Raw genomic sequence first — 14125 nt, 5'->3', positions numbered from 1 at the left:
GGTGAGTGCAGGGTGAGTATGCGTGCGTGTGTGCGTGTGTGCGTGTGTGCGTGTGTGTGTGTGTGTGTGTGTGTGTGTGTGTGTGTGTGTCTGAGACAGAGATTGACCGGGAGAAAGAAAACAGTGATGAATGATGACTGCCTTTGTCGTGTGCTTTTTGGCTGGTGGGGAAGAGCCTCCACAGCAGAGAGTGAATGTGGAGACAGCATAACACCCTTTTCCTCGCTGACATGAGAGGTCTCCTCCCTCTTTCTGCTCAGAAGTTACTTGTCAATCGGGAGCTCACCATCCCCTCTTCAAAGCAGCGTAGTGCATTGGGGTAAATATTTATGAAATGGCAAGCTTCCTTGAACAAGATGTATTTTGTTTTTAAGGAGCCAATGACTCAGAATTGTTTTAAGTTACTGAAAGACAAAGTTATTGTGTGCCATCATGGAAAAAGGAAAGAGGAGAGAAAGTGCAATTTTTGCATCAGGCAACTGATTTACAGCTATAATCTACAAGCGATCAAATGCTTTCAACAAAATTGTTTTGTTTTTTTTTTGAAGGCTTAAAGTATAAAAATTTAATTTATTTATAGAATCTCATTAAGAGGACTTTTTAAAAGTAAGGTGAACTATTCAGTTGCTTCAAGGAATGTTAATTGAGTGCGTGAGATGCTATAACACCATGTTTGGGATATGAGAGATGACACGAATCTCTGCTCTCAAGACACTCCTGTTCTGAAAAAGAGGCAAAAGCCATTAATAAATGAGTGTCAATAAATGTACAACGAATGTCTTCTTCTTTTTGAAGTTCAGATAGCTTTTTCAGATTCTGTAACCGATATTTGAGAAATTGCTTTGTTTTAGAAAATCAAAAATACAAAAAGTTTGTAAAGAAAAATAGCAGCTAATCCCATTTCCTCCAAGGCAAACTCTCTGTCCATTTTCTTTTTTTTTTTCTTTTTTGATGCATATGTTTAAGAGTGCACTTTAGCTATGATTTTTCTCTCTTGCTTATTTCATGTCACATCATAATAAGCGTCTGTACACATTTCCCTATTCCTGGAACTATTTTTAATGGCTACAAAATATTCCTTTGTCAGACTGGGCTATCACTGACTTGCTTTTTTTCTGTTGGGATTGACATTTTAGGTAAAACAAATTCATACAATTTATCCATTTTATGTCTCAGATCATCTTGTGTACTTCACTGTTGTAATAAAACATGAATGGGGAACTGAGATTTTTTTTTTTAAAAATTTGTCTGTATTACGTCTGTGAGCTTTACCACCCGCCCAAAAAAAGTGAACTAAAACCTTGTTACAACAACTTTACTTTCTTGGGAGAGTGACGGGAGAATATATTTGATGCGTTTCTTCTGGCATATTCTATCTTTGGACACATAGCTCCCACTCTGAAATTGGTTGATAAAGAGCATCCTCCAAATCCAAGAAAGCTGTTTGGTTCTAATGTGGGGAGACTTTGTACCTGATTTTGAAACTTCTAGAGGTTGTCATTTTTTGCTTCTGGCATTCACTCCTCCAGTGACATTTTAAATCTACAAATTATTTATTTTGCTTTACTTTTTTTTTTTTTTTTAAAGAAGTATTTATTATAAGGTCACTTTAAGGTGACTATTGCCTCCATTACCTTAAGACAGGGACTTGATTGTGCTGGCTGAGAAAAAAATCAGCTTTTTCTTTTCATTACAGTGATACTATTTCCCATTATTTAACACATGAGAAATCATAATGTGTTATGTGTCAGTATGTTAAACCCCCAATCAATTTTCTAAGGCAGAAGGTAGCAAATGATGGTGGTGATCATTTTGTAACATATAAAAATATCGAATCACTATGTTGTTGTACACCCGAAACTAATATAATAAGTCAATTATACTTCCAAAAAACGGGGGGAGGGATGAAATAAAAAAAAAAAAAAGTTGGCAAATTATGGCCCTGGGGCCAAATCCAGCTCACTACCTGTTTTTGTAAATAAAGTTTTATCAGAACACAGCGCCCATTTGTTTACTTATCCCCTTTAGTTGCTTTCCTGCTGCAGTGGCAGAGTGGAGTAGTTGCCACAGAGAACTTACAGCTGCAAAAGCTGCAGCATCTAAAATATTCACTGTCTGGCCGTTTACAGAAAAAGGTTGCCAGCCCTTGTTCTAAAATATGACCAAAGTATAGTAAAACGCCTTATATATAGTTAACGACCATTGCATTAAGAATGTAAAAATGTCTAAAACATTGATTTCTCAACAATTAACATGCTCTCAACATGCATTTTTTTTTTGAAATGTGGCTTTTTTTTTTTATCACCAGGAACATCTGCGACACATCCCCTTTGTTGCTGGCTTTTCAAAACCTCTACAGAAGTTTCTGACATTCTACCGATTGTATTGTAACTTGACACTTTCTCCTCATGCTTTTAATTGAAAATGTTGTATTACATTTTAGAGCATGTCATGGACTTTTTCTTTTATAAGCAACAACCAAAAACGTTTGACTTAGAAATAAGCATTTCCTGTAAAATTTGGGTATTAAAAGCCAAGAGGCAGTCAACTAAGAAAACGTCCACTGGATCTACATTCCCTGGCGTTGGCTCGTATTTCACTCCTTAGAGGCTCAGTGTTGTCATCCATAAAATGGGAATCGGACCGCCTCACAGGGCCATGTGAAGATAAAGTAAGGAAAGATACAGCTGACATGTTTTGGGGACACATTAGCTGCCTGTTCGCTTTCTTCTTTCTACCCTTAGGTTAATTAGAGGAGCAAACAATCACACGTATAACGTATCTTCAGGGATCTTTCCAAGTTTGCAAATTTATGTGTGGTGTTTCCGAAATTCAAGTGTAAGTTTGGAACCAGGTTGAAATTAGAAAGGTCTGTGTATTTGGGTAAGAGATACAAACTGGCAAATGTAATCAACATTCCTGAGTCTCAGAGGCTTAACTTAGTGCGGGTGTACTTGTGAGGCACCTCTGTCTGGTGGCTGGTGGGGAACAAGTGTGGTGGTCTGCTCCACGTGGGATTTCAGGGACCTTGGCTCATTCCACCCAGTGACTCCACCACCTTGTAGGACTTGGAGTCCTGCGCTGGACCTGTGAGCTCACAACCAAGGGAAGAGAGAGGGCATTAGGGATGGGTCAGAGGCTTCTGGGTCAGGATGAAAGTAACATCCCAACTTCCATCTGTTTGGCCATAACTCAGCCGCAAGGACCCGCCTAACTGGAAATACATCCCAGCTGTGTACGCCCAGGAAGAAGGAAGAGATCTGATGAACATTTAGCGAGTCTCTGCCACAGACTGACCACATCTTCTTGGGTTATTATGGAGAATACATGCTTACCAGGCATAAACGGCACAGAGATGCCAATAATCTGAGAACCTGTCTTTAACAGTTACCCATGTAAATGACACTTGGAGACAGTAATGCTGGGTAGAGACAATTAATCTGTATACTTGTTTAAATATATTTAAAAAATTAGCCTGTGATCTGAATCTGCTTCCCACATGTTGTGTGCCATTTACATACTTTGGCATTCTAAAATCACAGATCTATCATAGAGTAGGTTTAGAGATACATACTTAAGAAATGTTGCATTCAGTGACATTTTCATTCCCAAAGTGGTCTACGTGGACTCAGATTTATTTTGCTATTCTATAAAAGCAGAAGTCATACACAGTATTGAGTGGAATTTTTATCCACGAGGGCAGATAGGACATTTGTTGAAATACTACCATTGTTATTTGATTCAAAGTGCACCTCTTACAATGAGCCACATCAGGACCATTTTCAATTTTTTAATACCTCTCATGGATCTAAGCACACCTTTTTAAAGTTATTCATTTTAAATTATGATTATATGAATATTTTAGGATTATAATCACCATTAAATGAAGGACAAAATTTATCATACCAAAATAGAAATTTAATTTAAAGTAGAAAGAACTTGATTGCAAGGTTTAGCAGACTAGAAACAAGACATATAAGAGGATATTAAAGAAATTTTTAAAAAGACCCTCAGTAGTACAGATTTGCAATAGATTTGGAAAAAACACAGTTGCGTTCAGTGACGTTTGTGAAGATCATATTTGAGACAGTCTCATCAAAGATCAAACTTTTGTAAGATTGAAAAAGCACACTAAAGCAAACAAACCTTTTGGTCATTCCATGGAAAAACTAGCTTCAAAAGAAATCTTCATTCAGTACCATAAAGTTGGTGAAGTTTATTTGAGATATAAGTTGCTCTTGACCTTAAGGTGATCCTGTGGCTTTGGTCCAGAGTCGAGATTGTATATGGCCATAGGTGATTAAAAATATCCCTTTCACTTTTCTTGGTATTCACAGCATTTCCTACTACCTGTCACTTTGTCCTTGACGAAATTTGAGACTGAAAACAAGTTGACAAGGATGGTTTTCCAATCAGTTCCTCATTTTTTCTCGGGTACTCCTTTGTTGTATTCGAGTTCAGATTTACTATTCATGAGCCACATTTTAATCAGTGACCATATCCGACAAGTGGAAGCTAAGCGCTGGTTAGTATGTTGAAAATAAACACGAGGGCTCTCATTAATGTCGCTGTCTGAATAATTAGTTGAGCATCGTGTACCGAGCAGCGGCGAAGGCAAGCTGGCTTTTCACTGGAACGACAGGCTGACAGCCACGTCCTGGAGTGTGGTCATTAGTGTGTCCCACCATCAATGTCATGTTACTGTGTCAAATTAGTTAGTGCCCCCTTAGGAGAGATGCCGGACCTACAAATTATCCTCCCACATCCCTGGAAACCAGTGTTTGCGAAACCTACGATCAAGTGTGGGCAAATTATTAACACGGCTCATAAATTAACTAGTTTACAGGCTTATAACATTTTACAAGTAGATAATAAAGGGTAGAAAAGTTTTCCAATCGCTTTGCCCTGATGTGAGGGCTGTGATCTGCCGACGTTTCCTGGAGGAGCCCACAGCTGATAGCGTTCTGAAGAGGAGCACACACATGGAGTGTCAGAACGAATGTTTGGAAAATGTAGACTCTGAAAGGAAGCCAGTGTAAATCCATTGGAAACAATATAATTAACTTCGTTATCTCATTGCTCTGATAAGTCCACGACAAGGGTCCTCTTTCTTGTGGTGGCAGTTGCTCATTCATGAGGTCACCAATTAAGTTTGAACTTTGCCAACTGAAATTACCTGGAAAAATAGTTTTGATGCATTCTTATCGTGCTCTTAAGCTGCCTTGTTGAAGGAGAATAACGCTAACACAGCATGTTAAACTCACGTAGGAATGACGATTCTTAGGCCGTAATGTATTTGACAAACAGTTTACACTCGCATCGATACCTGATACCTAGAAAACAGAGTGTGGACCCATCTGTCCTGAGTTTATCTCCTATCAAGAAAAGGCCCCCACTTAACACTCTGCTGAGCCCTGGTAGACAGACAGCCCGTGTAGTTTCCGGAGATACACGACTATTCAAATCATAAAACTTCATACATCTCCTTTTTGGTTTCAACTTCTCTGTCTGATTAGCTTAGAATACACGTACACTCGTGGAGTGTTGTCTGAATTTACTTTTGCAAGGGAACAACACACACACAGGGAAGAGGTCATGCTTTTTGTTCATCCTGCAGTTCCATTTCCCTATCTCACAGCGGGTCCCTTCTGTCATCTTCAGGGCTGTACAGGTGTCATTATCATCTCAAGGATCTAAAAGGCCTGGCATGTAAAACCTTGCTACTGACTGCTATTCACAAAAACTTCCTGAAACTGCTTGAGGATGAGCTGACTTGTCTGTCAGCAACTTCAGCTTACTTGGCCTTAGGTTTGGTAAATACTCGTAACCCAACTAAGCCATGCAAACGCATCGCCTCAGCACACATGAGCACATGCGCAGGCCGACTGTTTGCCCGAGGGGGCTGTTTCACAGCCTCCTCCTGCATTTGAAACGCAATGGAAAAAAGAATTGTAACCTTTGGGGAGTAAGATGTTGTGTTTGCCTGGCAGGTGAGATAGCTTGTCTTTTTTTTTTTTTTTTTTTTTTTTTTTAATAAGGTGATGATGTATGTGTGTATGTGTGTGTGCGTGTGCGTACATGTTTGCGTGTATATTTCCTCTGGTCGCTTGTACTGAATGCATTGAGAGAGACTGAAGACCAAAACCCAAAGGAAAATCTTCACTGGGACTCAGGGATCATCTTACCCATATTTCTCAGAATGAGATAACATTGTAATTCCTAGAAGTTACCCTCAAAAATAAGAAATGTTGGAAGTTAAAGGAACCACACTTCCTAAGTGAATGACAGTGGCTTCAAGAGTAGCAGTTTTACTTGGCTCTGTAACATCTTTGTACTATAATTCTGTAACACTGAACTCAAATTATGAGCTACATGGAATGCTGATTCTAGAAGGGAAAGGACAAAATAGATACACAGATACATGATTATATATTGAATGTAAAAGCACTGCGTCAATAAGGAAGACCTAAGGCTTACGTGAATGTGTTACTTTTGAGGCAACACGGTTTGCCGCTTCGCTTAACCTCTTCTGTTCTTTTTGCTTTCAGTGTCTCTCTGTGTGTTGCAGTCCTGTGGCATTATGCATGCCCCCAACCAGTGACCTCCAGACTTTTTATGGCTGTGAGACACGTTAAAAGTTCAGGGTGAGTGGCAAACAACACTTATATTGTGTACCGATTAAAAATTGCCATCCACCTTTGCAGGTGACACGATACTGGATATAGTAATCCCTCAGAAGATAATGGAATGCCCCATTATCAAGCATGAGTTCCAAAGCCAGCAGGAATAGGTTTATTGCCTTCCACGATAGCTTTATGGCTTTTCGGAGCAGGATTTGTAACTTGCATCATATCTGTGGAAGGGTGATCTAATGAAGGGTTGGCAAACTTTGTCTCTAAAGGGCCAGATGGTAAATATTGTTAACTTCATGGACCATAGAGTCTCTTCTGTAACTAGTCAACTCTGCTGATGTAGCGCAAAAGTAGCCATAGACTATAGGTAAACAAATGGGCGTGACTGCATCCGATAAAACTTTAGTTGCAAAAACAGGTCGTGGGCCATACGTGGCCTAAAGGCCATAGTTTGTGGACCCTGATCTAATGCATCAAAGGGGGACAGATGACCTGGAATCAGGATACCTCACCAGGTAGCAGTCCCTCTGATATTGAGCAAACCATTTATCAACAAGAAATGGGAATAAAAAAATAATGCCCTTTCTACTGAGGTAGGAGTAGGCTGTAGTTGTAAGGATGAAACAAGACATAATGTACAGGAAAGTACTTTGAAAATTTCAAAACTCCTTACAAATGTAATGGATGCCGTATACCATTATTATGGTTCACCTAGTGGAATATACCTCCTTCACCCTTGTAATCACATTGGGTTTTCATGAGCTAAATGAGTGTGAGGGAAAGCTCTTTTATTTTCTAAGTCATGTGGTTCGGCTGTACGTTCCTTCTATTTTACAGTTGATGGACAAGCTGTTGAAATGCCTCTTTGGTATACGGATGAGGGGCTATACGGATAGATTATGGCAGGCTAAAGATCAAATGCCGATACAGAACTATTAAATTTCCTTTAATCATCAGATTCCGAGAGTGTGTTCAGATCTTCCACCTTTAAAATAGGCCCTAATAAATAATAATGCTTTGGATGTCTACAAGTGTGTTTGAATTTCACAAGCCTTGCATGTCAAAACATAGAGACAGGTTCAGCAAATATGCTTCCCTGGGCTAGTGGTACTAATTAAGGAAAGTCATACTTAAACAAACAGCTTGGTGAATAGAGGGGTAATCAGAATCTCAATTCTTGAATTCCTAGGTTTTTTTTCTGACAAAAAATAGTAGGCTAGTCTTTAGATACGTTTTCATGTCTTTATATCATTTAAGAATTGTTTTCCCGTAACAGAGATGCACCTATGTGAGTTTAAAAAAATTAGTTGTGTGTTCTCTCATAAAAGATGTCTGGGGGAGAGCAATTTGCGCTTTCTGTCTTTATGCTCTGCTTGCCTGTTTAGGCGTTGCTTCATTTTCAAGGTCACATTATGGCTGCTGGCTCTCCAGCCACGGCTTCTACATCCTGAAAGGAAGAGGCGAAAGTACAAGGAACAAAAAGAGTAGTTCTCCCAGCTGAGGAAGTCCTCTTTAAAGAACTTTCCCTGAAGTCTTGCTCAGTGGCTTCTATTTACATCCTTTTATCCACCCCTAATATAAGGGCATCTGGGAATTGGATCCTTAGACTTGAGAAATTTGTTGTCCCAGATAAATTCCAGGTTCTAGTAGTAATGAAGAAAAAGTGTATGGTTATTGAGCAGCAATTGTGGTTACTTATATGACATCATGCTATCAGGTTTTCTTCCATGTCTAAGTTTTATTTATTTTGATGAATGCCTTCTTTCTTGATTGATTTGTGTGTATAATGTCTTATTTGAATTTTACATGCTTGAATTTCAGCTTATTCAATTCTCAGCAGAAATACATATCTCAGTAAATATTTTAGGACCATAATATTCTTACTAGAAGTGCCATGGCAAATCTGAGAAAGAAATTTCTGTCTCATGAGAACCATCAACCAAAATTTAAACTCCCAAATTTTCGAATGGATTTTCTCTCCTCTGGATGGGAGATTTTGTTAAAGCCTGAGTACTAGCGTGAGGTCCTAGGACATACAGGCCCGCACCCAACTGTGTTGTTCCCAGTATGTGTGAGGGCTGCCACGGATGGCTTTGAACTATCCCTCAGAGACTGGACAGTGCTGTCTACTCTGCATCTCTGCTTTGCTCTTCCCCATATGTCTGCTGAAAGCTTACTTTGGAGGGTGGAGGAGACAAGTGAGCCACTCCTGTCCAGTTTCTCTGTTCCAGATTGGCCTGTACTTTATTCTTGTGAAAATTACCATCCCACAGAAGAGACTTCCCTTTACTTCATAATATAGTCTCTGCCTATACCAGCCTGTGATAGATGCTCATGAAACATGGTAGCCGATGCATTCACAGACATTTCTTGAATGCCTGCTGTAGATTGTAAGATAGCAATGTGGGTAAGAGTGTCTGCATTGAAGTTAAATCAGCCTAGATTCACATTCCCCCTTTTCCATTTACTGGTTGAGTGACCCTGCGTAAGTTACTTAACCTTTCTGGGCCATGACCTCCTCATCTGGGAAATGGGGATACAAATAGGAGCTAGATTCCTATAAAGAATTACTGAGATAATGCTTGTAAAGAGCTTAGCACAGTTCCTGGTAGGTAATACATGTCAGCATTGTGCCATGCACCCTGGGTGATATGCTGGAAATCCCCGTCTTTGAGGAGTTTTTACCATCCTCTGGCTGGTTCACTGGTCATTACTTTACTGGTAGACAATGTATATTTCACAATCCATTGCTTCTCGCCTGGTATTCTGTTGGAAGTTTAAGTAAAGCCCTGGGAGGTGTCTTTGATGCCCGTCTTCAAGGACTCTGCAGCCACGTATACAGCTGGACAGCCCGGCTAACAGGACTTAGATCTCTGGGTCCCATTTTGACACTTTCCCCTGAGAGGCAAGCAGTTCTTTCTTTATTCCGTTTTTTCACTTACTCAGACAATGGGCCTGCCTAGCAAGCAGAATTCACTAACTGCTTTCAGGTTGGTATTGCTGATGATAATCTGAAACTCAGTAGGGTTTCACTCATGCAGGCTGATGCTACATGAGGTCGGTCTTGCCTGGCCTCATCCCGGTCCCTGCCTCTGTGCTGAGTCTGCAAAGCAGCCCCTGGTCCCCACACATCTTCTTGGGACTGGCCCTCAAAGAACAGTGTCGTATGCACAGAGAAGCTGCCGCATGACTGTGGCAGAGATCGTCAGCTGTGCTCGTGGACGGCCCAGTTGGCGACGTGTCCCAAAGATTGAGAAGCTTTGGCGACCACTTGACCATGGCTGTCTGTTGATCAGTTGACTGTGTGGAAGTAGTGGCTTGAAGGAGTGGCTCTTACTTTTTCAAGAGACGCTTGGAAACTAAATTTTTGCTCTGTGGTTTCAAATATTTTATTTAGACACTGTTACTGTGCTCAGATGCCTTAAAATCTTGCTTGCCTCTGGACGATGGGATTCTCTGCCTGGAACAATTTTTGTGCTTCACAGAGCTAACCCCTTCTCATCCTTCATTATTCAGTTCAAATATCACCTTCTTGGGGTGGGCTTCCCTGACTACCCCCATTAAAGATGATTTCCCTCTTCCCCTTTTTAACTCTTAGCCACCCAAGCCTCTTGTCTGTTTCACTTACTACAGCTTCTGTCACTTTCTGAATATACCTGTTAACCAGGTAATAAGCAAGAGGCAGATCTGTCTGAATCAGTGTTGCTTCCTCATGGCTGACAGTGCCCAGTGAATAGTAGGCAGGCTGGCAGTCAGTATTTGTTGAAGCAGTCAGAGGACATTTGGGATTTCCCTGTGAATTTCTGTATTTCATGGTACTAAGAGGACTGCATCTGGGTGAGAGAGTAAGAAAAGAAATAAGACCATACGCATCACCTTTATTATAGGAATAGAATCCTGCCCTTGGGTTTTCTCTGGAAAGCTTCCTCTCTACCTTGTACAAGTCTTTGATACTCTGTGTGTCCCATCCGGAAAGGGTTATACATCATCACCTTCCCCATGAAGACAGAATCATTTGCCTTTTGGTTCTAAAGCTTATGGTGGGTGGTATAAGTTAATTAAGGATGTTGGATTCCAAGCCCAAATCCCAGCACTCTCATTCCCTGGCTGTTTGTTCTTGGACAAATTACTTTCTCTCTTTGATCCTCAGTTTACTTACCTGAGGCAGGGGAAATAGCATGACCTAAATAAGCTCGTAGTGTTCGTGCAAGGGTTAAATGAGATGCTATGTGTACAGTGCTTTGCACAGGATCTAGAACAGAATAACGATGCTCTTGATTCAGGAAGATCAGCAAAAGGGTATTGGGAACCACACTGACAAAACTCATAACGCACTTTCTTGTGATCTTCATTTTAAAGGGGGTAAAGATGGCGAAGCACCTGGATTCCCTATTAGGTTCGCTCATTTCATGCACGGAATTACCTTTAAAAAGTGGAACATGAGCAAGCAGTGGGATGACCTGTTTTATATTTGTTGTTAGCATGTCGACTGTTGGATGTGAGGGATCTGTTTCAGATAAGGCCAGTGATAAACCTCAAATGCTGGGATGGCTCAGTGTTTGGAGCCCAACCCACATGCAAAAACACCTTGGGAATTTGGAGTTCAAGGTCCTGCACTGTCCTTACGCCATCTGGCTGGGGAGATGTTTCATCCTTAAGTAATCAGAGCTCATTTGATCTCCTGCCTCACAATAGACCATGTCTTAAGTTGCCTGGAAATTCTAATTTTAAAAAAATTGGGGACTTCCCTGGTGGTCCAGCGGTTAGGACTCTGCACTGCCAATGCAGGGGGCCCGGGTTCGATCCCTGGTCAAGGAGCTAGATCCCGCATGCATGCCACAACTAAAAAAAAAAAAAAAAAAAGAAGATCCCACAGGCGGCAACAAAGATCCCGCATGTCGCAACTAAAGACCCAGTGCGGCCAAATAAATAAATATTTTTAAAAAATTGTACCCTTGATGTATTGGTCCTGAAAATTTACATATCTCTTTTTTGAAAGAAAATTCAAGTCTGTATGGATTGAAAGGAGGTAGATATAAATATCTTTCATTGTGAGTTTTTATTTCTTTCACCTGCTTAAGGTAGAGGGTCTGTTATGGTTGCTACGTTGTGTTAGGTGGGGCCTGGTTGAACTGTGCCGTTCGTTGTGCATTTGCTGTGTGAAAGCCCAAGCACAGAGAGGGTTTTGTCTCTCTCTCTATCCCACAGCTTTTGGTGGTAAAAGATGAACTATATCAAGTCACATGCTCTCATTGACGTGATTTATGGAAGAGCTAGGGTTATCTAAGAAATTAAAAGAGCCATTAGGGGCTTCCCTGATGGCGCAGTGGTTAAGAATCCGCCTGCCAATGCAGGGGACACGGGTTGGAGCCCTGGCCCGGGAAGATCCCACATGCCGCGGAGCAACTAAGCCCATGCGCCACAACTACTGAGCCTGTGCTCTAGAGCCCGCGAGCCACAACTACTGAAGCCCGCACGCCTAGAGCCCGTGCTCCGCAACAAGAGAAGCCACCGCAATGAGAAGCCTGCACACCGCAACGAAGAGTAGCCCCCGCTCGCCGCAACTAGAGAAAGCCCGCGCGCAGCAACGAAGACCCAACGCAGCCAAAAATAAATAAATAAAATAAATAAATTAATTAATTAATTGAAAAAAAATAAAAGCCATTAATTTTTGTTGATTTATAATTTGTACCCTGTAAGTTTAATAAAAAGCATGAGTAAAATACAGTTTAGGGCATCAAATTTGGTTCCTAATGTCCTTTTTAGAAGCAAAAAAGCTAAAGTTCAATGAGCAGGAGTTAAGTGAAGCAAACGATTCAGGAAAAACCTTTATTAGACTCATAACAGCCCTCGGAGTGGCAAAGACCCAGCTTTTCTTCCATCTATAAAAAACATGCAACACCCCTGTCTCCAAATACCATTTCAGAAACGAAAACAATAATCACGAAAGGGGAAACAGATCCGTGTAATGCGAGACTTGATTCATGTCGTTTACACGGGAAGCCTGACAACCTGGATCACCACCCATGCAGCCGTCTTCTCAATATCCTGATGCCTGAACATCAGCGGGAAAGATGAGGAACGTTCCAAGGGGTTTTCTCTGATGTTTCGAAATGTTGCTGCATTCAGTGCGCCTCTCAGGGCCAGGTGAGTCTGGTTATGACGTGCTGGGGCTTGAATCTCTCATTGCCACTTCTTACGGAGCATCGGTCAACCCTTACCCTGGGTGTTCATATCAAGAGAGGCCGTGCCTAGTCTTTGTCCGTTTCTGTCCCAGGTCATTTGTTACCGGTGACACAAATCCATTCCTTCACTTCCAGCCCACTTCTTAAACATGATCATTTAAAAAAAAATTCTACTAGAAAAGCATGCATATGGTTTTCTATAGTTGTATATGCCTAGAAGAACTTGCATTTCATGTTACCACCAATCCTTGTGTGTGTAGTTTCCCCCTTCTGCCTTGCAAGTAATGAGAAAGAAGAGTAGAATTTTTAAAACTCATGAAAAACCTGATCCTGAGAAATTCCAAAAACCAGCGGTGAAGAGAAACAGTCTAGTTGTGAAAAGTCTACCCTGTAATAGCTGCCTTTAGTAGGAGTTTATATATTAGCTCACAAAAACTCTATGAGATGGGTATGATTCTAAAAAGTCCATTTTACAGGTGAGGAAACTGAGGCCTAGTGAGGTGAAATGATTCCCTCAAACTTCTCTGCTCATTAGAAGTAGAGCTGGGATTCAAACCCAACCACTCTTCCTCTGGTGCCACGGCTCCTAACCACTGCACCATATTATTTTCACCATGTAAGCATCTTCCTAAGGTGTTGATTTGCAAGCATGGTTTTGTTTGAACATACATTTTTCACTCTGGGGCTGCTTGTACGCTGCGTGTTGAGACTTTATACTTCAGTGCCATCTAACCAGCTCTGTTTGATCTTAGTAGCCTTTTTCAAATGCTTTAATTCTTTTTGCTAGTACAAGAGCTTTGGGAAATAAAAGTAAGTCCCGATGTGATTCAGAGCAAGGACAGCCACTTAATTGGCGTTCTTCGGTCTCTAGTTGGACGTGCCTGTTAAGACGTTTTCTCTAGATCTTTGAGTCATTTTTCTCTGGTACATTATTCTAATTAACCTCATCTCTGCAGCCCTCATTTTAGTTCATGTTAGCCTCTGACTACTCAACGATTGATTTGTTCCGCTCAATCACCTGTGTGGAAAAGTGTGGCAGGCGAGAGGGTCCCCTTCCCAAAGCAGCAGTCCTGTACTTGGGGCGTTTTCCCAGCAAGCAGGTTTAGTTCTTGAGATACATTCACCTGGAAGGCTTTTTATTTACCAAAGTGAAGACCTGGGTACTTACGGGTAACACTGGGTAGCAAAGTTAGAAGATCTTTGGTTACTTGGTCAATAGAATTCCAGATTCATAAGCTGTATGCCAAGGACTTTGACATTCAAAAATAACAGATAATAGGTTTTTAAAAGCATAGTAGAATATCAGGC

General features: G+C 41.0%; 1 protein-coding gene across 7 annotated transcripts in view; it reads left to right on the top strand.

Annotated features, from left to right (window-relative positions):
- Positions 1 to 14125, top strand: part of FOXP1 (forkhead box P1) — a 590013-nt gene that overhangs the window by 212747 nt on the left and 363141 nt on the right. For 6 of the 7 annotated variants that reach the window (XM_061197146.1, XM_061197151.1, XM_061197150.1 and 3 more), the window contains one exon: positions 6549 to 6644. The exons of the other annotated variant lie outside the window; for it this stretch is intronic. The gene's annotated coding sequence lies outside the window, so the exon portion shown is untranslated. The remainder of the gene's footprint in view (positions 1 to 6548; positions 6645 to 14125) is intronic. 7 annotated transcript variants of the gene reach the window in all.

Source organism: Eubalaena glacialis, chromosome 7, assembly GCF_028564815.1.
Source record: "Eubalaena glacialis isolate mEubGla1 chromosome 7, mEubGla1.1.hap2.+ XY, whole genome shotgun sequence".
In the NCBI taxonomy this organism is placed as follows: Eukaryota; Metazoa; Chordata; class Mammalia; order Artiodactyla; family Balaenidae; genus Eubalaena; species Eubalaena glacialis.
Note: the sequence above shows the minus strand (reverse complement) of the source record. Positions and strands in the feature narration are given on the sequence as shown.